Source organism: Limanda limanda, chromosome 7 (assembly GCF_963576545.1).
Source record: "Limanda limanda chromosome 7, fLimLim1.1, whole genome shotgun sequence".
Taxonomy (NCBI): Eukaryota; Metazoa; Chordata; class Actinopteri; order Pleuronectiformes; family Pleuronectidae; genus Limanda; species Limanda limanda.
Genome location: NC_083642.1, coordinates 5,369,088 through 5,396,823, shown reverse-complemented (window position 1 = coordinate 5,396,823; position 27,736 = coordinate 5,369,088). Strand labels below are relative to the sequence as shown.

At 41.9% G+C, this 27,736-nt stretch overlaps 1 pseudogene; it reads right to left on the bottom strand.

The window, feature by feature from the left end:
* Positions 1–497: 497 nt before the first annotated feature.
* Positions 498–26,883, bottom strand: LOC133004641 (anion exchange protein 2-like; annotated as a pseudogene).
* Between the last annotated feature and the right edge of the window lie 853 nt (positions 26,884–27,736).

Below are 27,736 nucleotides of genomic sequence, written 5' to 3'. Positions count from 1 at the left end.
CCGCCCTTCTACCTCAACCAGGGACACTCCGGCATACGAGCAGTCGATAATATTCACTGTTCAGGAATGTGTTGTGTTGGTGGTGGTGGTATCGGGGCAAATCTTTCCAATTCCGACTGGAACATGGTGGACAGGAAGTAGACGTTACCGAAATGGTGACTCAAACAGAACTGAGAAATGCAAACTGTAAATCACATGAGTGGAACTGACTATTTCCTGTGGTTATAGTCACCTTTGCCATCGAAACAGAACGCATCATATGCCACCGTTGGCGGTTCCCGCACCAGGAAATCGGTGGCATTCCACCCACAGCCTGACAGAGGAAAAATGTGTGAATTAGGCCAAAACAATACAGTAATGGAGATGACTGAACTGCAGCTTATTGTTCTGATCACAAAACTATTTACACAAACCACGGTTTTGGCACTCGGACACAGACAACAATAAATTACAGCGTTTCCCAAAAAAACAACCAACCAAAACGAACCGTCAGAACTTTACTGCGTGGAGACAAACGTTGGCTCAGCGTCGTCCGCGTCCAACTGGATGACGCAGGGAGACGTCAGAGTTAGAACAAAAACACAGAAAGAGTTAATCTCACTCTGAGGCATTTAGAATACATAATGTTCCGTAGTGTAATCTGCGATTTAGTAACTTGTCAATTCTCTCAAAAAGAACAGTGTATATTGCTGCATCTGGGCCGAGGTTGTATAAAGCGGTGTGTGGTGCCCCCCTGTTGTGAACTTACACATTCTATCTCCCGGATGGTGAAGATGCAGGGAAGCACGAAAATCTTCACCGGAACGATTAGTAACAGGAAGAAAGGGAACGCCACGGACGCGTCCGTCCACATGACAGCCCACAGCACCGCTAGGGAGATCACCTGAATCATGGTGAACAGATGCATGCGCATCGTTTCGACCTGCGAGAAACAGATTAATTATAAAACTAACACAAGCATTTAGGAGACTCAAAAATAATCAATGCAAGGATCTGAAAATGTAATATCATTCCTAAAAAATCCCACAAAGGGTGTTTGGTTGTTGTTGCTAGAAAAGTCCACGTGAACCTGATATCTTTCAACTATTTCACATTTTGAAAACTCCTTTTAAATTATTCAAAAACATATCTGAACAGACCGAACATCAAAATGACCACGAGCGTCTCACCTTGCGTATGTAGGTTTTGTCAGGGTAATGCTTTGGTGGCATAAGTAGCAGCATCATCCACTCTGTGAGCTGGATGCCATTGAGTGACATCAAGCCCATGTAAAGAAAAACCCCAAACAGGACAGCCAGGGGGATGTAGCTCAGCAGGTTACCGCCAAAAATGGACATTTGACAATCACCGAGCAGGCCTTTGAACGTGATGGCCAGAGAGAGCGCAGCAAAATAGACAAGAAAAACAGCAGGTGCATGTTGAGGGCGTCCTTGAAGTCGCTGACGTAATGCGGGTAACGCTGCTTCACGTTGTGCACCAGGCCACCGAAGAGGTGTCCTGTGCGCTCTAAAGGGTCGGCTGACTTTGGGCGTTTCTGATGTTTACCAGCTTCACTCAGGCTTATACGCTCTTTGAGCAGCTCGACCTCCTTCAGAAGCCGGCTAGGTCCGAAGCCGGCGGCGGAGCTAGGCACCTCGCTGACGTACCGCGGGTAACGCCTGAATAACAACATATGTAAACACCGATGGACCAGTTCACAGTTTTTACTGCTTAACATCTCTATTAATCTCTGCACCACCAATATTTAACTTGTGCATGTAAACATGGGCTGGTCAATTGGAGAAAGTAGCATCCATATCTCAGGCGTCCACATTAGCTCTTAGACAAACTCAGGTTCCAGTGGGAATGTTACGGTAGATTCCATCTCTTTGCAAGTCCTCTCTGGTGTCTTCTATTTTTCTTTCCAAGCGAGTCATCTCCTCTATAAATCGGTCCAGCTCTCTATGAAGGTCTTTGAGCTTGGACTGCTGCTCTTTCTCCTGGAATGACACAAAAAAACAGTGAAATCACAAGTGCCTGTTATAACAGAGGACGCTTCAACAAGTTTACAGAGAGAACTATTTCCCCAAATCAGTTTTCAGTGTATTATTACACCCTTATTACTAAGAAGCCGGTGTATTTCCCAGCACAGTTTACATGGGGCGACTGTAAAAAAGAAAAAAGTAAAGTTCAAACATTGGCTATTATCGCTTATCCTTGTCAATTTTTCCTCTTTCAGTTGAATGACCTTTCTCATCAACTGAGTTTAATAACCTGGAAAGTGCATGTATTTAAAAGTCAGTAGGTGTTATAATAGAATCTGTGCTGTACATGCATCATTTTGAAGTTTATACATTTTTGTTAGTGCTTAAACTGTTAAAGTGTGGTAACATATGAGTATAATTAGGTTGCGGGTGAATGGGCTTATTGTATTCAAGGCATATTTAACTGACCTGCTTCTGACGTCCCGGGGCAAGTCTTACCAGGCCCGTCTGGAACGTGGTGGACAGGACGTAGACGTTACCGAAATGGTGAACCAAACAGAACTGAGAAATGTAAATCCCAGTGTGGAACTGACTATTTCCATCTGGGTCTGGAGACTGCCTAGGTATGGCCAGTCTGCAACTTGTAATCCAGCCTTCACAGGAACGATGAGTATTAGGAAGAAAGGGAATGCCACGGACGCCTACGTCCACATGACCGCCCACAGCACCGCTAGGCAGATCACCTGAATTATGGTGAAACAATGCATGCGCATCATTTAGACCTGCGAGAAACAGATTCATTATAAAACTAACACAAGCATTTAGGAGACTCAAAAATAATCAATGCAAGGATCTGAAAATGTAATATCATTCCTCAAAAATCCCACAAATGGTGTTTGGTTGTTGTTGCTAGAAAAGTCCACGTGAACCTGATATCTTTCAACTATTTCACTATTTCATTGGTTCTCACATTTTGAAAACTCCTTTTAAATTATTCAAAAACATATCTGAACAGACCGAACATCAAAATGACCATGAGCGTCTCACCTTCGTATGTAGGTGTGGTCAGGGTGATGCTTTGGTGGCATAAGAAGCAGCATCACCCTGAAATAAAGCACTGGTCTTGAACTGGCGCAGGAAGTAAGCAATCAGAAACGTCCCGGCCATGAAGACCAGGGAGAGCAGCGCCGTGTTGGGCATGCCTGATCGAAGGAACCATAACTGATTTAATGAGCCATTCGCAGTTTCACTGTACCAGCCGTGTGTACTTAGACTTGCATTAATCTTTGAGACAAGCATATGCTACTGGCAGGATCAACCAGGTAGCCCTCTATGCGCTAACATTGTTACTACAGAAAACACACAAGCTGCATGTAGGTCTGTGTAATAACTCATGAATCACACTTTCTGGAAAAATAACATTAGCCCAAAACCAAGCGGCTTTCAAGTCGGTGCCATACAACTACGGTAAAGCAAACCATCCAAAACCATAACACTGGATAATGGTTAAATCCATGTAACTTTCAGGGCCAATCAATCACAGATGATTTCAGGTGCACTTGCTAGAAAAACACTAATTTCTACCCAGGGTTTTGAATATCATCCAAAGATCAGTCTGTTTGGTTTAGTGTCAGTGAAATAATCTCCCAGCGTGCCAACAAAAAGCTTTTGTAATCAGGAGTTGTTATTTCAAGTTCCAGGCGTACCCTGCCAAGCTGGATGAAGGTCTCGCAGATGAACATTAGGGAGATGAGAACTCCGTAGATCTCCTGGGTGAAGCGGGAGAGGAAGCGGACCAGGACACTGCCTTCGAACGCCGCCGTGAAGACCGAGATGGTGATCAGCCAGAACCCGATCCACACCCAGCCCGTTAAATACTCAATTTCATACAAATTGCAGAACTGTGAAAGCAGAGACATTGAACATTAGTGTTTAGAGAAGTAGTCAGTCGTACAATAAAGAGACATGCTCTGTCAATTAGAGTTTTACAGGTGATGGTCAACTGAGTCAAGATCTTTAATCTTTTTAGAAAAATAAAACCAAGTTTTCAGGAGTTTAAAAAAACATCTACACAAACAACAAACTTGAAAGTACCTCAGCTAGATTTTCAAATTGTAGGAATATGCTATCACCTGGAGAGTCTCTTTGTCGGGTGTTTGTAAGTTGATTAACTATTTTGGACTTACTTTGTATAATACCTCCTCAAAAAAAAGCATGGGTCCGGAGAAGCCCAGGACCAGTAGCGGCTGAGCCCCGAGCAGGCAGAAGACCATGCCCTGGATGGAGGTCGCCACAATCAGCTCTGTTACGCCAATTAGACCATCCGTCTTATCGTTTGCAAACAACACACACGCAATACTTTAACACCACAATTGACACAAGCAGGGTGTTAAGTTTCACTGATGGACCTCTCATGGAAAGCATGAAAGGGATTTGACAGTAGAGTTCACAGATTGTTCAGCTCCTGTGACACTCACCAAGCAGGCCTCACATCGACCGTGACTCCTCTATCTTGCCGGCAGGCTTACTCCAGCCATTTTCGACTCTTTCACTGATCACTGCAGGCCACAACTGGAGTCTTTTAACGATTCGTTAAAAGGTGACTCTGAAGAGGAGTGGACTATTGGTTACCCCATGTTTGAATCATCGATGTGCCAAAGTGTCACAGTGAAGTAGAGTGCAGGTAGTGAGCAGAGCAGAAAGGTGACGAATTTCTATCAATAACTTTAAAAAGTTTTACCTTTTGGTGATCAAGCACTGCCTTACGGATCTTCACGCGATTAACCAGTGTGTTTGAAACCTCCAAGACGCTGCAGACATTTTTCCAAAAACCAGCTGGACTGTTCACACTGTAGTCCTTTATATTCCCACCGGGTTCAGAAAATGTCTTGATAGTCAATACTATTTCTTGGAGGCTTCTTTTCAGATGTCTTCCCTTTGAAATTAAATAAGGCAATAAAGCATTTGCATGTCAAAATGTTTTGAAGCAGTAAAGGATGATTTCTTCCTGTAATTGTATTTTAAGCCTGAATTGCAGTAACTTATTGAATAACAACATATGTAAACACCGATGGACCACCTGTCTTGGAAGGTATATCTTCGAGACATCTTGTCCTTTCTTGATAATGTTGAAGAATCTGAAGAGAATCTGATAAATAGATTATATTTGCGCCTTGGACCTCAACACTATCGCGACATACCTCTTGACGTCATTTGGCAAGACTTGTTTACACCAGTCAATCACCACTCTGTCCACTATGGGCGGCCCTTCTGCTTCTTCCAGCCAGCTCCTGGTGTGACGGACTAGCCCCAAAACCTGTGCCCGGACAGGGAGAGCAGGGTCGTAGCTCCAGTCATGCACTCGCTGTGCCTTGGTGGGGAGGCTAAGTCCATATTGAGCTAGGATGGCAGTTTTCACCTTATCGTAACTCACGGCATCTGCAGCTGAAAAATCCCTACAGGCTTTCTGAGCTTCGCCAGTCAAGAAAGGCATAAGGTTGTTCGCCCATTCTGTTGCTCTACATAGCTTTACTACAGCTGTCTGCAGATTGGCTTGTGAGGTCAGAGTGGCTCTCAAGATCTCTTCCATGTTCGACCTGCTCTATTCCAACTCGGTATACCCACTGATAGCGAAGATTCAGAATGCCCCCATTCTCCACCATATGTGGGATCCTGGCCTTGCATGGGTGAACAGTGTTATACAAACTGGAAAAGAGCAGTCAGAAGCAGGGGTTGTGGTGAATATAACTTAGGAGTTTATTTATTAACTGAGGGGGAGAAGGGAGGGGAAGTACAAAGGTAACTCGGAAAGCTTCACCATAATGGCAGTTGGCATCAGGGGCTCTGTCAGGCTCTTCCTGGTCCAAGAGAGAGAGAGACAGCAATTATTCCTATTCATTAATACAAAAGGCAGGTCGCTTCCAAACATGAAGCCCAGGAGGCAAGTGACCCTCTGCTCCTTCACCTCCTGGATGTGAGGCTTGTCTCCAGGGGCAACGGCCCGGCTCCTGACCGTGAGGGCGTTGACGTGGGTCACGGAGCGCACGGCCGCGGCCGCTATCCACGGCAGGCCGAACAGAGCCCAGTACCCCGATCAGCAGCAGGTCCAGATGGAAACAGGAGCCCTTCACCAGCATCCGCTCCTTCTTACTCACTATCAGGCTGCAGGAAGTCGGGAGTATTCAGGGTTTAGTATCGAGCGATAAATCAAAATCAAACTGAATATTTTGTGGCCTGCAGGGTAACTCACGTGGTGATCTGCGTCTCCATGAATATCAAGATGAAAACCATCATAGCCGGCACACAGGTGGCGAACATCATCCAGACGGGGAACAGACCTTCAGAGCCCAGAGGGTTGATGACCCAGCCACGTTTCTCTGGACTTGTGACATAAAGTCCACCCCTGACACTCAGTTTCTGGAGAGAGGATGATGATGAAGGTCTCTATTGTGTCTTTTTGGTACATTAATTTAAAGCTTCAGTGGTTTAAGTCTTACTTGTGTCTATGTGTCTGGTATGGTGTAATCCACCAGCACCATGATGAGGATGGCGATTGGAACCCCGAGATCTCCAATGATCCTGCGAAGCTAAACACATAAAAACACACATGTTTCCTTCATGTACAATGATAAATACTGAGGTGAATATATTATAATTAATGCCGCAGGACCAGTGTTTGAAAGGGATTTTAGCTCCTCACCCATCCAGGAAAGAAAGCACCGTTCTTGAACTGGCGCAGGAAGTAGGCGATCAGAAACGTCCCGGCCATGAGGACCAGGGAGAGCAGCGCCGTGTTGGGCTTCCCTCGGACGTTCTGCGATAAAGGGGAGGTGCAGTTGCACAGAACCAGTGGGTGCTCCTTGAAAGTCTGAGGGTGTGAATTAGAGCACAACATTGTTACTACAGAATACACACAAGCTGCATGTACGTCTGTGTGATTACTCATGAATTACACTTTCTGGAAAAATACAATTTGCCCAAAACCAAGCGGCTTTCAAGTCGGTGCCATAAACCTAGGGTAAAGCAAACCATCCAAAACCATAACACTGGATAATGGTTAAAATCCATTTAACTTTCAGGGCCAATCAATCACAGATGATTTCAGGTGCACTTGCTAGAAAAACAGACTAATTTCTACCCAGGGTTTTGAATATCATCCAAAAATTAGTCTGTTTGGTTTAGTGTCAGTGAAATAATCTCCCAGCGTGCCAACAAAAAACTTTTGTAATCAGGAGTTGTTATTTCAAGGTCCAGGCGTACCCTGCCGAGCTGGATGAAGGTCTCGCAGATAGATATGACGGATATGAGAACTGAGTAGATCTCCTGGGTGAAGCGGGAGAGGAAGCGGACCAGGACACTGCCTTCGGCCGGCATCGTGAAAACCACGATGATGATCAGCCAGAACCCGATCAAGACGCGGCCCGTTAAGTATTCAATTTCGTACAAATTGCAGAACTGTGAAAGCAGAGACATTCAACATTAGTGTTTAGAGAAGTAGTCAGTCGTACAATAAAGAGACATGCTCTGTCAATTAGAGTTTTACAGGTGATGGTCAACCGAGTCAAGATCTTTAATCGTTTTAGAAAAATAAAACCAAGTTTTTAGGGGTTTTAAAAAAACATCTACACAAACAACAAACTTGAAAGTACCTCAGCTAGATTTTCAAATTGTAGGAATATGCTATCACCTGGAGAGTCTCTTTGTCGGGTCTTTGTAAGTTGATTAACTATTTTGGACTTACTTTGTGAAATGCCTCCTCAAAAAAAAGCATGGGTCCGGAGAAGCCCACGACCAGCAGCGAATGATCCCCAAGCAGGCAGAAGATCATGCCCTGGATGGAGGTCGCCACAATCAGCTCTGTTACGCCAATTAGGCCGTCCGTCTTCTCGTCTGCAAACAACACACACGCAACACATTAACACCACAATGGACACAAGCAGGGTGTTAAGTTTCACTGTTGGACCTCTCATGGAAAGCATGAAAGGGATTTGACAGTAGATTTCACAGATGGTTCAGCTCCTGTGACACTCACCGAGCAGGCCTCCAAATGTTATCGCCGGGGAGAGTGACGCAAAATAAATAACAAAGACAGTGGCCAAGCACGGCAAGTCTATGGCGTCCCTCAGGTCACTGACATAGTGAGGGTAACGCCTTGAGATAACTTAAAATTGTTGTTCACAATAATGAATCATTTTTTACACAAGGACTTGGTAGTTTCAGGAGACCGCCCCCCCCCCCCCTCCGAAGGTGTACTTTCTACTTCACAAGTGCCTGTTATAAGAGAGGAAGATTCAACAAGTTTACAGAGAGAACTATTTCCCCAAATCAGTCTTCAGTGTATTATTACACCCTTATTACCAAGAAGCCGGTCTCGTTCCCTGCACAGTTTACATGGGGCGACTGTCTGAGGATTGCGTAGCTCCCATTATTCATCACGTGGTGATCTGCGTCTCCATGAAGATTAGGATGAAAACCAGCATAGCCGGCAAACAGCAGGCGAACATCATCCAGACGGGGAATTGACCTTCCGAGCCCAGAGGGTTGATGACCCAGCCGCGTTTCTCGGGACTTGTCACATTAAGTCCACCCCTGACACTCTCTCTATTGTGTCTTTTTGGTACATTTATTTAAAGTTCCAGTGGTTTAAGTCGTACTTGTGTGTATGTGTCTGGTATGGTGTAATCCACCAGCACCATGATGAGGATGGAGATTTGAGCCCCGAAATCTCCAATGATCCTGCGAAGCTAAACACATAAATACACACATGTATCCTTCATGTACAATGATAAATACTGAGGTGAATATATTATAATTAATGCCGCAGGACCAGTGTTTGAAAGGGATTTTAGCTCCTCACCCATCCAGGAAAGAAAAAATATCACTAAGTCCAATAAAATATAATATATTCATAGTTACAGGGTATCATGAATGATATTATAAATATGTATATTATTTATGGTATCACATTTAATGCATTATTGCAACAGCTCAGTCCTCAGCTACTGCTTGTTGCTCTGGTTGGTCGACAGTAATGTACATATCTGATACTCTTTTAACTTGCCTTACTTATTCCTGCCCATAATGAAGACCACCGAGGAGCTTTTATTTTGCCTTAATATTAATGAATGACATTGTGTTTGTCAGAGAAGCTTTAAGGCTGATATATGCTTCTCCGTTTTTTACTGACACGGACAGAGAAACGCCCACTCCGAGCGCCTCGGAGAGCTTTTTGTGCACCTCTGATTTTTCTAACTATCCGTGGTTATTTCGGAGAGCCTAGGGACAGCCCTTGGCTGTGATTGGTCCGCTAACGACAGCATTTCGTAACAACATCATTTCCGGACTCAAACTACATGCTTCATTCCCTGTGTCACATCAAACCCAAACACAACTGTGATTCTACGATAAATGTGAAAGTGTGTAAAGCCAGCGGAGTTGTCCGGCTGACGGTGGCATGTAGAGCACTAACGGCATGTGTGTACGGTGTTGAGATTTCAAATTTTAGTTTCTCTCTGTGCAGACATAATTCCAACCAAATAAAGCTAGAGACAGTTTTAGTTAGATATTATGCCTTCATACAAATGATTTTAATAACTGTTGCTGCTAAGTGTTAATAATAAATCTTTTTACTTGTCTAATACTTAACTTTTGGATATTAAAGCATAATTTCATTAGATTCATTAAACTCACCCAGAGTTCCAACAGCTGTCTGATAAAGTTCTCGAGGACGGAGACAGAGTGACTCTGTTGACTTCATTCTGTATGTTGTTTGGGTTAAGTTGTTGCGAATGTTTACACAGGCAGGATGTTTTGAAATAGCTGAAACATAATAATATTTTCTCCCATTGTAAACACCTTTGGCCCACATTGCATCTGTGGTTGAAGGACATTTATGAAGTAAGCAGGTTGCCTAGCAACTATAGCGTCACTGGGAGTGTCTCCCTGTTCTACTTCCTTATTCCAAAAGCCAGGAGGATGGATTACGCGTGCGCACTTCCGAGGAGGAGGACAGAAGATCTAATGTATAAAATGGACATGCGCCGGATGTTCAGGGCGCTCTGATACACCTAATGTAGAGGAAGCCCATTGTCTTTTGCCGTAACCTGTTCATTGCTTCCTAAATAAATACTTGATTTGACCAAACTGAGTTCGGACCTTCTATCTCTTAAGGAATAAAAGATCACGTTTTTAACAACGGTCACATACGGTTATAATGCATTTTCATAACGGCGCTAGCGTGCTAGCCACCATGCTTACTGCGGTGGTAACACCGCACAAACCCGCTGTCACGACATTAATTCCACTGCTATCATGACACTGTTTCTCAAACACCGTCAGGTTAGAAGCAAACACTGGGCAGTAGTTAGTATCGGGAGTCCCTGCTGACAGTGTGTGGAAGCTGGGGGGGGGGAGCTAGCTGCCTCCGTGTAGCATCAAGCTGTGGGATTAGCAACGCAGTTCGGAAACAAGACCGGGGAACCGCTGCGCTAAGAAACTATAGTATCAGCATTTTGACCCGCTGGGTGTCACTTTATTTAGTTCTGTTAGTTCCCATCGTTCACTGTGTGTGAGGGAATCCGGGAGAAAGTAAATAAACACATGTGGACTTCTTCTACGCACAATTTGGGGTAGGCTTCTCTGAGCTTGTCTTCCGTTGCGCCACCTACTGTTTGGCGGTAAATTGTTTTCAGAACGTAAAGTTGTCCGAGAAGCATAAATCAAAAAGAGTCCGTGGGATCCATGCGTCTCTCCGCGCACCGCGGACACGGAGAAGCATACTGGAGCTTTTATCTCCATTACGATTTTATGAAATGCAGCAATAGTTGGGATTGAGAAACAACTGAATGTATGCACTGCTCACCTTTAAAATACAGCCATGCCTGCCTGCAGGTCTTAATGGTCATGTGCCTTTTATGACAAGCATCAGTGAGAAGAGGAAGAACAAGTCTGGTGTTGGAGCTGTTAATGCAACAGCAGCCTGTTACTTCCCTGAAACTAAAATGTGGAACATTCACTCACACTCACTCAGTTCAGACAGAACATACCAGCTGGACCAGAACTGCCTCAGTACCCTGGCCTGCTGCTCCATGGCTGGCTGTTCACTGCCGGGGATATGACACCTCTCATGTCAGGTCACAGAGGTCCTCGTCCACAAGTCATGGAGAACAGTGAGGTCGTCAAGGCTTGGGTTCAGGGCTGTGGGACCCCTGCTGCTGCTGCTGCTGCTGCTGCTGCTGCTGCTGCTGCTGCTGCTGCTGCTGCACAGAGCACCTCTTTGGTGCAACGCTCACATCAAGGAACTATTGTGAGGGACTTGTTCAAACTGTCTGAGAGGAAGCAAGAGTTAACTAACAGGTTCTGTGGTCATATTTGAAAAAAAAATGCTTTTCCCCCTTTGGTGTCTCTCCCTGGGTCCTAGAGTCACCAGGGTGTTTGATTGCATTACAGTGTCACAGAAGGAATCAGAGGGAAACACCCACAAACAGAGGAGGCCGCACGCTTATAAACAGGCGTGAACAGCTGTTCCAGCCCCGAGGAACAGCTGTAAGAGACGAACGGAGGAGGGATGTGGTTGGGGATGGAGGCAGTGGCAAAGGGAGTGGTGAAGAGAACAGGAAAATCCAGTTCTCTCCATTTCTGTCTGCTGAATTTCCACACTAAGCGTTTGTTTTGCTAAACCAGCTCCCAGTAATTGAGATGAACTAGTGTCTGCTTTACTCTGCCAAAACTATTGTATTTATTTAGTGTAATTTTGCGGCAGTCTGGTTTTTTATTTCACTTCAGGCTGAAGGAGCAATAAAATTAATGAAGCAAAAAAATAGATAAATATAAATAATAAATGACAATGAATAATGATAATAATGATAATAATATGGTGGTGACATCTAGTGGTTTTGTGGTAACATAACACTTGCAGCATTTCTTCCTCTGTGGACCTGATTTGGTTCAATTTTGCAAGTGACACCACAGTTTTCGTGAGTTAGTGTAATAAGGGTTTAAAATGTGTAAAAACGAATCAAACTCTCCGTGGCCGAGGTGAAAATGCAGTTTCCCCAAAATCTCACTATACTTTAAAGAGGCTTTTACAAATTTCACAACCTAAGTTAAATGTGACCTACTTCGAAAGCAGGACATGTAGTATGTGTGTTCAGTTCGTGCAAAAGCATGCACCTCAAAGGAAGCTGCACATAAAAGCCCACCACTCCAGCCTTCACCACAGTCCACTCGGGGGGTGGTTGTGATTGCAAACCTTTCATTCTCACACCTTTAACATCGCCATGAAGATCTTGTGTCTCATTTTACTTTGTCATGGTGAGTGAATTATAATTTATAACTTCTATTGATAACCATTTGAAAATGTTGTATCATACTTCTAAAAGCTAAAGAAGTCTATTCCCTTTAGAAAATGGAAAACTTCACAAATTGTTTCAAGGACATATGGTTTAATAATTGTATCAATAATATAAACTTAATTAATAACTGGGAGATGAAAATATATAAATAAAATAATTAGGGCCCGAGCACTGACATCAAAGGTGTCAGGTGAGACCCTATTGAAATTGTAATGATTATTTATTATTATTATTATTCAGGCAAATGAATTGGCTTTTTGAGGGCTTTACCATGCTCAACTTCTTACCAAAATTTGCAGAAAGTTAGAAAGTGGTGAAAATTTACGTATTCTGAAGGAGTTTTCAATGGGCATCGCAAAATGGCTCGACGGTGCCCCCGAGAACCCTGGAACGTGTTCACATTGACCGGTCTTCACCAAAATTGATTTACAGGTGTATCATGACCAGACAAACAAAAAAGTCTTTAGGTGCAATTGGAAAAACGCCACAGGAAGCCTGCTATTTTGTATTAAGTGGCCATTTTGGCCATATTCCACATTTTTACTTTGATGTACTTGTACTTATTATTATTATTATTATTTATTATTATTATTAGAATTATTGTATGGACGACTCAGAGTAGTTTAATAGGGATTTATTAGCCAATTGTCATTTTAACATTAACATTTTGGGAATGATTAGCAGCTTGATCAACAGAAAATTAATTTGAAAACCAATTTTTATAATCAATTTATTGCTTCAGTGATTCTATTTTTAAATGTTCTTCTGAATGTTAGTGTATTAACTAAGAGTCCTTTGATAATGCCTATGATATCCCATCTCTTTAAACAGTGTGGAATCAATGGCAGCTGCGTCAAAAGCAAAAAGGTCAGTGTGGCATCAGAGGCCCTTGCCTTTGTTGCCACACTGACTTTACTTAAACTGGCAGCGTTGCAGTTTCTGTTCACACCAGAAGTGCCTCTACGACCTCAGCTGCCACGATTTTGGCTTGCCCTTACTGACTAACAGAAGAAACAAGGTGGGCATTTAAATTGATTCACTTACTTTACTTCTTGTTATTATTATTATTCAGGCAAATTAATTGGCTTTTTGAGGGCTTTACCATGCTCAACTTCTTACCAAAATTTGCAGAAAGTTAGAAAGTGGTGAAAATTTACGTGTTCTGAAGGAATTTTCGATGGGCGTCGCAAAATGGCTCAACGGTGCCCCGGAGACCCCCGGAACGTGTTCACATTGACCGGTCTTCACAAAAATCGATATACAGGTGTATCATGACCAGACAAACAAAAAAGTCATTAGGTGCAATTGGAAAAAAACAACAGGAAGCCTGCTATTTTATATTTAGTGGCCATTTTGGCCATATTCCACATTTTTTGTTTGATGTACTTGTACCAGGGCTTTCATCAGATCAACTTCAAATTGAGATGTGTGTCATCGCAAGAAGATGGAGATAAAAACTGATTGAACGATTTTTATTTTGTCACATGGTGTGACCGTGGCGTCAAAGTTTGATTACACGCCTGTTGTGCAATAGGAGTAGACTTGACGTTGGCTAATTATTAATAATCATTATTAAAATAATAAAAATTATCTATCAAAAATAATTAAATTATTAATTGAAGATGATCAGTAATCAAATAACAATAAAACCACTAATGAGAAAATAGGAATTATCAATTAGAAAGTACAAGCTATCAATTAACAATGATAAGGTTATCAACCAAGAATAATGAAAATAATTAGTCAAAAACAATAAAATTATCAATTTAAGAATAATACTATCTATATTAATAATTGAGAAAGGGGGGCACCACCCTGGTTTCCAGGGACCAACATATCAAGCTATAATTATCAGTCTCATAATGATAAATGTCAAATTAATAATGTCAATATTTTAATATTAACGATTACTTAATAAACAGTCAAGGCTTCTAAGTTCGAGCACAGGCAATCATAATCCAGCTGTATTCACACACTTATGCACAAATAATCACAGACTACAGATACTTTAATTACAAAAGAATTTATTAAAAAGGGGAAATAAAGTTATAATGTTATTCAATGATTTATCATTTTAACAAGCTCCGATATTTCAAAGATAAACACAGCAGCAGCACTTGTCACAATTCAGAAAATACATGTAAAACCTGCGGTCTACCTATGTATGTCTGTCTCTGTGTGTGTGTGTGTGTGTCAAAGTGTCTCTCTGTGTGTGTGTGTCTATGTGTGTGTATGTGAAATAAAGTTAGTGTTATTTAATGATTTATCATTTTAACAAACTCCCATATTTCAAAGATAACAACAGCAGCTTATCACAATTTAGAACACGCATGTAACCTCTGGTCCATCTATGTGTCTCTGTGTGTGTGTATCTGTCTGTGTCTATCAATGTGTGTGTGTGTGTGCGAGAGAGAGAGAAAAAAGGGCGTGGCGATGACGCAGTCACGTAGTGACATCACATCTAAGATGGAGGCCGATCATGATTCGTGGAATCAAGGCCTAAAAACTCTCAAAATGGCGGATTGACTACAAAACAAGATGGCGGAGCCGTTATGAATTTAGAGCCAGAATAGGAGGAGAGAGGGAGAGAAGGCGTGGCAATAATAGACTCAAGATGGTGGTTTAACTTAACGTTATCCAAAATGGAGAATATGTTAATGACCATGTGGTCGGAACTCACAATGGTGGTCGCCAGATGAATTACACAAAGGAAATTTCAGAAAAAGAGAATTCTTATCTCTGCTTGGCTTTGGGGGCCGAATGGTTTCCAGATGTGTTCAGCCTCTCTGAACATAGATGTAACTATGTGACATGAACTGTATTATAAATACAGATCGGAAACGGGTGTATACTAGGTTTAGGAGAAGAGAGAGAGAGAGGGAAAACATGCAAGGAGAGTTCAAAAAAGCTCTTAAAACACGCCAGAGATAGATTAACAGTGATTTAACCACTCAGCCCCAAGCGGACGTTGTGGGCTGAGGTTCTGATCGGTAAACTCACTGCAGACTAACACAGACGTTAACAGCGTGGCTGGAGGCTTTCCTTGCGGCGCTCAAACACTAAACAAAACCCGGAAATGAACCGGAAGTAGCGGCTCGTAGTAGCCGGTTAAACAATGAGACTCAGCGGTCTCGCAACAAATACAATCAAATATTAAACAATATGCTACGTATCTGCCCAGATAATCAAGTCTCTTACTGTACAACCCTCGCGATGTGCCTGCGCGAATGTGTCGGGGGCCAGTGAATCCCGTGGTCTCTCTCACGAGCGGAGCTCCGGGCTCGGCCGCTGGACCGGAAAAGGAAGCGATTTATTCCTGCTGCCTTGACGGAATGAAACTTCGTCTTCTTCTGTAACAGCGGAGAACATGCTGTTTTACAGGAACGGAGTGGATTGCCTCTTACTCCTCAGCGGGATGAACGTCGCGCTTCTTCAGGGAACGGCTTTGTGGAAGCCGTTTGTGGATCGTGAAAAAAAGAAAAAGTCTATGGAAGTGTCGGAGTCCGTCCAGCAGGGCACTTCCTGTTTTGGTCTTCAAGTTAAAACAGCCAAAAGTCCTATCAAGATAAAACTTCGACTAAAATAAAAGAAGAAAATGAAACGACTTCAAATAAAATGATATTAAGCAAACGTCTAATCGCCTCCTTAGTTACTGAGTCGTGTAGTTAGGCCCCTGGAGGGTCTGGAGACGACTTGAGCAGGGTGAAAAGAGAGAACAAAGAGACTTAGTTATTGCCTCCTTAAGTTACTGAGTTAACTAGGAAGACCCCTGGGGGTCTAGTGCAACTTCAGCATCTGAGTAGAAAGAGAGAGGTTTCTGTGAGCTCAGCCTATTTAAGTCATGTTCCAGGTGACTCCCCCCTGGGAGGAGGGGTCAGGGGTCAGTGTGGCCCCCGGCCAATTGAAAGGTCAGAAGTCAAGTCTCAGGGAGTGGCTTACAGTGGGGTCCTTCACAGGACCCAGGAAGTGATCTGCTCCCACATGGAGATAAGAGCTCCATGCTGGATTTTTAAATGTAAGGGGTCTCCTGAGGCGCATCTCAAGTTTTACGAGCCTTTGTTCTAAGTCAGATCACTGGGCCTTCCCCAACACGCCATTAAAACACGATGTTCTGTAACGCGTACATACATGGACCATGAATCCTTTGATGCTGGGCTGTAAACAAACAACTCCACTCCTGCAGTGCCAGTCTTCCTAGATCAAAGGAAACTTCATGGCTTGCAAAGGTCACGTCTCTTTCTCGCTCAGAATTGGGACATTTCCTAATTATTTATTGTTTTCAGGCAAAATGCATGCAACGCTTCAAAATGCATGTGCTCGGGCCCCCCCGGGGCCCAAGAAATTTTAGTTTAGATTTGAATCTGTAGAAGCCAATATTTAGGGCCCGAGCACAGACATCAAAGGTGTCTGGTGAGACCCTATTGAAATTGTAAGGATTATTATTATTATTATTATTATTATTATTATTATTATTATTATTATTATTATTATTATTATTCAGGCAAATGAATTGGCTTTTTGAGGGCTTTAACATGCTCAACTTCTTACCAAAATTTGCAGAAAGTTAGAAAGTGGTGAAAATTTACGTATTCTGAAGGAATTTTCAATGGGCGTCGCAAAATGGCTCAACGGTGCCCCCCGAGACCCCCCGAGACCCCCGGAAGGTGTTCCCATTGACCTATCTTCACAAAAATCGATATACAGGTGTATCATGACCAAACAAACAAAAAAGTCTCTGGGTGCAATTGTAAAAACAAATCAGGAAGCCTGATATTTTGTATTTAGTGGCCATTTTGGCCATATTCCACATTTTTTCTTTGATGCACTTGTACCAGGGTTTTCATCGGATCAACTTAAAATTGAGATGAGTGTCATCACAACAAGATGGAGATAAAAACTGACTGACGGATTTTTTTTTAATCACACGGTGTGACCGTGGCGTGGCGTCAAAGTTTGATTACACGCCATTAAAACACGATGTTCTGTAACGCGGACATACATGGACCATGAATCCTTTGATTTCAGTCTTCCTAGATCAAAGGAAACTTTATGTCTTGCAAAGGTCACGTCTCTTTCTCTCTCAGAACTGGTTATTTTTGTTTTTTCAGACAAAAAGCATGCAACGCTTCAAAATGGATGTGCTCGGGCCCACCCAGTGCTGCTTTGCAGCCCTAAAAATTTTAGTTAATATTAATGTTGTATTGTCTTCTTTTCTCCATCGCTTCTTATCTTCCTTCCTTGTTTCCTCCTTTTTCGCTTCCTTTCTTTTTATTCAAATTTCAATTAAATGCAACAAAACCAAACTGAAGTTTTCCTCCGTATATTTATTTTTATTTTGCATTTCCATAAGGTAAGATAAGATCAAGTAAAAATATCAGATTTTAATTTGGACTGAATCTCCTGATGTTTCCATCTCTCATGTGAATGATGACAAGTGTCTGAATCTAAAAGTCTCCTGCTGCACATTAGTTCATCGTAACATATTCACACAGTCTCTGGTCGACGGGGGAAAGTCGGTGCTGATGGATATTTTCTCTACATGCAACTAGCACATGACGACAGAGGAGACAAGTCACTGAGGGGAAGTGATCAACAGGAAGAAAACGCCACATTGCACTTTTTACTAAGAACCGAGAAGCAGAGGAGAGAAAGAAGAAGAATGGATGAAATCAAACGGATAAAAATGTCTTTACATCTGCTACTGCTGCTGATTCCGTTTACAGGTGAGAATAAATACACTTACACAACTTTACCAGTGTGAATAATAAGAATAATACCAGATTGTTTGTGTTTGCTTTTAAAAGTGAAGAGTTTCACTGATGTGTTGTGGCACAAGTCTGGCTCATTCAGGGGACTGATACTTATGAGTACTCTGATAGTTTAGTTGTGTATATTTGTGTACTGGATAATTCCTCATATTTACATCTGCTGTGTATTGCTCTCTGTGTAATTGTGGTTACTTGCTCTAGTTTGAGTCACCTGCTCCATCTCCTGTGATAATGAGCTGATGATGTCACTTCTTCAGTCTCGTTCTTCCTTTGCTTTACTTCTTCTTTGTCCCCTGATGAAGACCAGTGTGCTGTAGCATGTAGTTGCATCTTTGTGCCTCTGGGCGAACGACCTTCAGTAACACTCTGAGAGGAAGACAAACATTCAGTTTCACATAAGGATGAACTGATTAGACTTTGGAGGTCAAAGGTCAAGGTCGATGTGACTTTACAAAGCACGTGTTTTGCCTTATGAACGCAATATCTCTGTTACACCTCCAGGGAATCTGTGTGAAGTTGCTACAAACTTTCTCTTGGACACAAAGATTAACTGAGTTGATTTTGGAGGTCAAAGGTCAAGTTCACTGTGACCTCACCAGACCCTCTTTCCCTCATGAACATGTTATCAGGAGAATCCGTTCAAGTTTGGCACCAATGTTCCCATTAACTCACGGTTTAACTGGTTAGATTTGGTGGTTAAATGTCAAGGTTTCAGGTTTTTGGCCTCTCGCACATCTCAAGTCTGAATTTCTTCTTATTCTGACCAGTTGTCTCCTCGAATGAAAACTTAACCGATTAGATTTCAGTGATCAAGTGTCAGAGTGACCTCATGAGTCTGGAAACAAATGTACGTAGATTGGAACTGGACTGGTTGGCTGAGGCATTTAAATGCAGGGAGAAAACTGTAGTTGATGTTTTTCAGGTTTATCTTGTCTAGCTCAATTTGTATTAATTTACAAAGTTATGTCTAAAAGAATCCTCACATTCAGAAGTGTATCAAAATATGAGTCTTGTTCTTAGTTTAGTTCTTAATTTTAGCTGTCTCTCTCTCATTTCCTCCACAGTGCTCGCTGACCAATATTCCGGCATCATCATCAGAGCTGGAGCTGAAGTCACTTTGCCTTGTGACAATGTGAGAGATGATCATGTGCCCTGTCCAGCTAAAACCTGGTTCTTCAGGGATTCACTGATGACTGAAACAGTAAAACTCACATCTGTGATTTCCAAATCTAAAGCAGACAGACTACGTATTGCTTCAAACTGTTCTCTGGTTATTAGGGAGGTCACAGCTGAAGATGCTGGTCGATACGACTGCAGACAGTTTGACCCGACAGGACGAACACAAGGATATAACAGGACTTATATCTCTGTTGTCAACGGTGAGTAAAAGAGTCTCTTCGTAAAAATATTATGATCATTCTGATCATTCTGATGGACATAGATTCACTCATGTTATCTTTCTCTCACAATATCTCCATCATCACCAGTGACTGAGCAGAAGAGAACTGATGAGGTGACGTTGAGCTGCTCTATGTCACCATGTGTTGGCTGTATTCACTCCAGAGTGAAGTGGCTGTTTATGAATATGGATGTGACTGAAAACAACAAAGACCTGAAGACATCACAGTCTTCTCGCTCGGCCAATGTGAGCTTCTCAAAATCCCATTTTGATCACAAGATGAAGAACTATAGCTCATTAGTATGTGAAGTTGATGATGGTGAAATAAAGGAAAAGTTTTCCTTCATCCCTCCGTCATCAGGTGAGAAAACACAGAACACGATGAACTGCTCCTGATCCAATAAATTCCGTTTGTTAATACATTTCTTTTTCTGAAGAAGAAAAGAACAAACCACCTCCAAGAAACGATGAGATGACAACAGGTACTGAATATTCACTGCACCTCTCATTCATCTCTGTGCTGCTGCCTGTTGATGGATTTAATGTTAACAACATGTGTAAATACAGGAAGTTGGACTGAGCAGGCAACTAAAGCTCTGGTCATTCTGATCACAGTTTGGCGGTGGAACTTCGCTCCGGTTGTGGGTTTTGCCACAATCGTAATATTGGTTGTGATTCACATCAGATGGAGAAGAAACAAAGGTGGGAACATTTGGATCTGCACCAAATTTCACACACTCATGATTATCAGTCCTCTTTCTATTCCAGATAGTTTTAATCAGGGTCCATGAAATCAATGAAAATATCTCTCAATGTTAAAGAAAGGGAAAATAAAACCTCCTGTAACCGCAGCTCATCTTTGTTTGTGTGTGATCCTTCCAACTATAGACACACAGATGAAAGCAGATGAAAACAGAACCTTCTCAGTGGAGGAAACGAGAGGTTTTGATGAACCTGACTCAACAAACAAAATAAGCATCAGAGGAGCTAAACCTGTCTTAAGTTCGTATAAACCAGACAATGCTAATTATAGTTGATGTTGTTCAGTTTTCTTTGTTGAACACAGGTGGACTAACTCATTGTCGTAGCTGCATTGCAAAAGAAATGATATGTAAATGAGATGCATCACCTTGTTTCCAAGAAGCTCTGAGTCTGATCGGAATCTTTTCTTTTCAGGAAGCCTTCAGCTGCAGTGTGATAAAAAACAGATCACAGCACATATTGGAGGCGAATTCATTATTTTCTGCAAGTACGACCCACACCATTTCCTGTACAGTAAAAAGTACTGGTGTCGAGGGGACTCCAGGACCACCTGTACGATCTTAGTGCATTCAGAACATGTCGGTAAAATCGGAGGCAGATCCCTCATCATAGATGGAGGAAGAATAGGGGTTGTTTGTGAAGGTCGAAGATCTGAAGTTTGATGACACTGGAGCGTACTGGGTTGGGATTGATAAAGTAAACAGTGCCATCATGACTTCAGTTAATGTGCTCATCACTGAAGGTAAGAACTAGGGATGAGCGAGTACAGCATTATCTGTATCTGTATCTGTTAACCATATGAATTATCCGTATCCGTACTCGGAGTGGGCGGGGCCTAACCCGGAAGTGGGTGTGATTTAACCCGGAAGTGGGCTGGTTCAACATAACTTTCTTTTTTAACTTTGAAATTTTTTTATGATTTTTTTTTTTCTATTTTTTTTTAATTTATTTCCACACCAGGTGTGTGTGTGTGTGTGTGTGTGTGTGTGTGTGTGTGTGTGTGTGTGTGTGTGTGTGTGTGTGTGAGTGAGATGTAGCGAGGGACGTTCACTGTCTCCCAGAGAAATGAACACTGTGTTTTTAGTATAGAAAGACGTGAATTATATTCGTTCACAAGTCATACAGACTGGTTTTGTTATTTTCACTTTACATTAACACTTAAAGTTTAGTGCAGTGTAATTGTTTGCCGTGATAATTAAATGCCAGTGTGATAATAAATGACAATTTCAAACCATACAAACTGTCATGTTGTACTGTATTTAATAGAGGTTTACTTTACTGTAAAGTAAGTGTATATGTAAAGTGAAAATAACAAAACCAGTCATTATGACTTGTGAACAAATATAATTCACGTCTTTCTATACTAAAAACACAGAGTGTTCATTTCTCCGGGAGACAGTGAGTCCCTCGCTACATCTCCAGCGCTCCTCTACTGAGCCAATGCAGGTCACGTGAAAAATGATCCAAAGACTCGTACCCGAAGACCCAGTCGGGAAATGAACGAATCATTTCTGCTTCCTTGACTGAGCCTATGGAACAGTCCCGATGCGCAGTGAACCTGAGTGACTGAGAGACAGAGAGCTGTTCTGTGAGTGAGTGAGCAGAGCCGTGTGTGACGGGAGGAGCGCTGTGACGCTGTGTGAGGATTTTCATTCAGTCCGAGCACAGATATTGACTCCGATTACTCGTATAATACTTGTGCTTGGCAAAAGTGCTTTATCCGTACCGGATACTCGTTTCAGCCGAGTATCCGGCTCATCTCTAGTAAGAACAGCTTTTTTTTTTTTTAAGGAACTTTATTGAAGAAAAACACAAAAACACAAACATTCCTTGACAACATCACAAATTATATATGACAGACTGATTAGTGAAAAATAATAAAGAAATAAAGAAATAAGTGGACAGTTAAGACATTCCATCGTACCACAGGATTCCCCTCAGTTAGAGAGGTATCCTGCAATAGGTAGCCACCTCCTCACAAAAACATCAGACCTTAATTGTAATTGAGCAGTTAAAGCCTCCATTCCATACACCTCCCTTAGCTTCTGTTTCCACTGTGCCACTGTAGGTGGCTGTGGATTCAACCATTTTATTGTCACCATTTTCCTAGCAGTCATCAAGAGTATATGTAACAAGTAGGGCTGTCAGTTTAACGCGTTATTAACGGCGTTAACGCAAACCCATTTTAACGCCGTCAATTTTTTTAACGAGAGATTAGCAGAGCTGCAGCTTCAGTATCTGTGTTCGCCTCCAGTCTGACCTGCTCTCGCTTTTTGTTTTAATATTTCGCCAATTAAAATATGTATTTTAAAGCTATTGTAGCGTCCCCGCTTCCACAGGACACGGAACTTCTTCGTGGTTTAGTAACTTGTATTTTCCTCTACACGAACATGTGCACCTCTCGCTCTTACTCCGTCACTCGCACACATCAACAACACTTCACTTCCTCATTGATCCCCGATCCCCCCATCCTATTGGTCTAAACAGTCACATGTCCCACCTAGACCCCTTCACTGACCCTCAGACATCAGAACGCTCCTTCCACACAGTGTTTCACTGAGCATACGTCAAAACCAAACATAAACATAAACCAAGTCCGTTACACTATTAGGCTGCAGCTATATGTTTTTATTTATTTAAAAATAGGGTATTTCTTATTTCATACATTTTCCACAAATAAGGGGAGGACTCAAATAGCCCTACATAGTTCTGTGTTTCATTTATTTCAAAGTAGGCCGACACCTGCCTGTGTATTTTGTTTGTTTGTTATTTGTTGCTTGTCTGTTTGAGTAGCTAGCTTAAAGCAAATAAGTAGTAGGCTAACCTTTTATTGGTTACCTAACTGTTACGGTTCATTGTTTCTGAAATAAGAGGCCTGACTGCTATGTTCACAGCAAACTTGAAAAAAAGAAAATATTAAGCCATGGTTTAACTGCACTATAGGCTGAGTCCTTGTTTACCTGAAATGTGCACTTTATAATTTTATTTTGTACCGCCCTGTTTGGCAATGTTGTTTTTCAATAAAATAAAACATTTGCATAAAGCAAGCCAATCCACCTTTCCATGTTGATAAGAGCATTAAAACGAAAGTAAAATTATGGAAAAAAAAAAAAATGAAGGAACATTTAGAATAGATACAAATTTGCGATTAATTGCGATTAATCGCGAATATAAAAAGTGTTGCCTGATGTATCCAGTAACAGATTTCTGTATATATGGGAAACATGCTTTTTACTGGGTAAGTGATGTTTAGTTATATTAATAAAGTAAATTTCCATGTTCGTTGGAGCATTTTTGATTATATTCCAATATCTATGGTTTGTAATGTAATTTCTTATCTGAAAATACCGGAACATATCACTTTGGGGTAAAAGGAAGGGGGGGAAATCTGGATTTCCATTAATCTGCATAGCCCTTGAGAGGGCAACTGATCCTCTAATTTTCTTCTGGACTGCCGACCATACTTTCAAGGTGTGTTTTACCCATACATTGGACTGATTGAACGGGATTTTCAATAAACAATAATATGTCGTCCGCATATAGGGCTATTTTATGTTGTTCTCCACTCTCATCTCTTATTCCTTGTATAAGGGGGTTACTTCTAATCAATTCCGCAAGGGGCTCAATACTAAGAGCGAACAGGGCTGGCGAAAGCGCGTCCCCCTGCCTTGTCCCCCTTCCCAGATCAAAGAAGTCGGAACATTGGCCATTAACTCTAACTCTTGACCTCGGACTCATATAAAACACTTTAATCCAACTCAAAAAGGTTTCATTAAAGCCCATATGAGCCATTGTTTGCTCCAAAAATGTCCAGTCCAGTCTATCAAATGCCTTCTCAGCATCTAAGCTAAGAAGCATTGATGGAGTCTTTCTACCAGAAGCAATAGAATGTATATTTAGAGCTCGTCTGACATTATTAGTGCCCTGTCGCCCGGTTATGAACCCCGTTTGATCAGAGTTAACTAATTTCTGGATGTGTCTCTGTATTCTATTTGCCAAGATAGAGGTCAGGATTTTTAAATCCTGACATAGCAGACTTATCGGCCGATAACGCATACACTGAGTGGGGTCTTTTCCCTCTTTGTGTATAACTGTGATAATTGCCTCTGACCAAGTTTTTGGGGGGTCCCTTTCATCCAGTGCATAATTATATACTCGACATAGAATTAGGGCTAGTTCGTGAACAAAAACTTTATAATATTCCCCGGAGTATCCATCGACACCCGGGGATTTACTGTTCTTTAATTTACTAATACTATCTGTTATTTCCTGCACTGTTATGGGAGAAGACAACATCTCAGTCTCATCCTGTGATAATCTATTCAATTGGATCGAGTCCAAGAGTTTTGTTATTTTCTCCTCCTTCCCCATCAATTCTTGACCTTCATATAATTTTTTATAGTATGCCGCAAACGCCTCTGCTACTCCTTTCGGTTGGGAGGTAATTCTGTTTGTGTTGGGGTGTTTCATTTTAGGTACCACACGGTTCGATTGAGCTTTCCGTAACTGGAAAGCCAATAACCTACTTGATTTATTCCCCATTTCATAATATTTTCTTTTCACAAATCTAAGCATTCCCTCTGCTTTATATGTGAGTAAATCATCTAATTTTTGTCTCTCCTGTTTTAATAATTCTAATGTATTCTTTTTCCTTGAAACTTTGTGTTCTTTTTCTAACCTGATAATTTCAGTCTCCAATTCAAGTCTCATGGCTTCCATTTGTTTTTTTATTCTCGATGTAATTTGAATAATATGTCCCCTCACAACAGCTTTGGCACCATCCCATAAAATAGATGGGGTAACCTCTCCGTTATCATTAATATCAATATATTCTTTTATTTTATCACGTAATTCCTGTTGGATTAACGGGTCATTTAATATTGAGACATTAAGTCTCCAGTATCTGAATTGTTTTTCTTGACCTAGATTTATTTTCATCTTAATGGGACCATGATCTGACAAAGTTATGGGTTCTATCTTACACTCTGTTACTCTATGCACATCAGCCTTTGAAACAAGAAACATGTCTAATCTGGAGTAACTTCCATGAATTTGGGACCTATATGTATAGTCTCTATCTCTGGGATGATGATATCGCCATACATCAATCAGGCCCAATCCCTCCATCATTCCCAGAACAGTAGCTGCTTTTCTAGTTCGGCGTCCCTTCCCAGCAGGTAGTCGGTCCATACTTAAATTTAGTATACAATTATAGTCCCCCCCAACAACTATGATTCCCTTCCCTTCATCTGCCAGTTTGGAGGGTATTTTCTTAAAAAAAATGGGGCAATCTTCATTTGGTGCATGCAGGTTCAAAAATGTAAATCTATTTTCCCAGATCGTACCTATCACCATAATATATCTGCCTTCCTTGTCTTTCAATATTTTTTCGCAATTAAAAAAAATATTCCTTCTAAATAGGATAGCAACCCCCCTTTTCCTCCCTCCTCCATGAGATGCACTGTATATTTGTTCCACCCAGTCCCTTTTTAATTTCAGCTGTTCTGCCTCAGAGAGATGTGTCTCTTGTAACATTGCGGCTGAAGATTGTAAAGCTTTGAGTTGGTTAAGTATTTTCTTTCTTTTAATTGGATTTCCCAGACCCTTTATGTTATAGCTTACTACAGTCAAACCATCCATATTACAATTATTTTAATCCTTACTGTCATGATGCTTTGTAGTCAACTTGTAAATGTCAAGTACACCATCATCTGTTGTAAAAGTCCTATCAGTTGTCAAGGAAGTAACACAAAAAAGAACAGAAACTGTGTACAATTTCCAATAGAGAACAACAGAAATCATACACAAAAACATGGCTTCCAAGTCCTCAACCGGCCTATCTCCAGTGGTGGCCAGTCCCCGTATAGAACTGGGCAGAGGGTGGCGGAAACCCTCCGGGATAATGTCACATTGTGCGGCAGACCCATACCGTCGGGTAAACTGCTGCGGGCGGCCCTACAGTGGCTGGGTGTGAATCACCCATGAATGAATTGCAGCTGATGCCACAAACCAAACCGACCAAATAATATGCTGTTGTTACATTCTGAACTCAGCTAAGTGAAAATAAATCTTAGGAAGAGAAATAAAAACTTGGAACAAAGTTCCAAGAAAGGAATAGAAAAAAAAAGATATGTATATAAAATATATATAGCCCAACAACACCACTGTAATTGGAGGTTAATAAGACCATTCAACTCTAGCCCATCTAACAGTAAATTATTCACGGCTTCTCATAACTGTCTAAATAAAATGGAAAAACCTTACTTTTTGCACAATATTCCCAGTTACTTCAAGGGAAGAAAAACCCTGCAGTCTTCTTCTGTAAACATGTTGACATTCCGCCCTCCTCGGTTGGCGACCCGTGTCTCCCACCTGTGTCTGGCCAGCTGTCGCTCTACTTTATCCTGCTCGTCAACTCGGACCTGGATGTTGAAATCCTTAAGCACCGACGCTGCGTCCATCACCGTCTGGAAAGTTTTTTCCTCGGATCCCACCATCATCCTCAGCCGGGCTGGGTACATGCACTTCGCTTTAACATTTTTCTCCTTCAGCTGTTTCACAATAAATCGGACCTTGGCGCGTTTCCTCTGCAGCTCCGGCGAGGAGTCATTATCAAAATAAATCTGCTTCTCACCCATCTTCACTGTGCGTTTACTCTAGGCTTGTTGCAGGATCTGTTCCTTCACTGTGTAGTCCGTGAATTTAATTACGACGGAGCGAGGCGGGTCGTTTTCTTTCGGTTTTGGCATAAGTGCTCTATGCGCCCGGTCAATCCTGATGTCGGCTTCGGTTAGTGGCAGATCAGTCAGCACCGTCGGCAGTAGTTTTTTAATGAAGGCGGCCATGTCTCTCCCCTCGCTTCCTTCAGGAACCTGATACAACCTTATATTTTGCCTTCTGTGTCTATTCTCAAGATCCTCAAACCGTTCAAATAATTCCGCCTCAAGTTTCAGCAGGAAGCCGATGGCTTTTCCGTGGGTTGCGGTGGTCTCCTCCGTAGTTGTTATACACTCCTCTGCGTCAATGATCCTCTTTTCCAGCTTTGTTAGTTGTGCACTTAAACCCTCAGCTGATGTTTCAAGCCTTGTGAATGACTCCTTGGCTTGGCCTTTAAATTCCTTTACATCCATACTCATCTGCAGAATGTCCCCCCGTATTTCTCGGTTCGACTGGGCGATAGCTTGAAACATCCCCTCCAAGTTACACACGGCAGCATCAGTAGTTTTGCTAGCGCCGGCTCCGTCGGGACCAACAGACTTGCTAGCATCCGCTGGTTCCAACGATTTTTCTTCTCCTTTGTGTCTAAACTGATATCTGGTGAGTTTGTCGTTAGCGCTCGTCTTTGTGGTGTCGTTAGCCATGTTTTTGCTGAGTTTTGTTCAAATATCGGTTTGGTAAGTTGGTTAATCAGCAGAGCTCAAACTTTTGCGTCCTACCTAAACATGGCGCCGCCGGAAGTCGTAAGAACAGCTTTTAATGTTCACTACAACC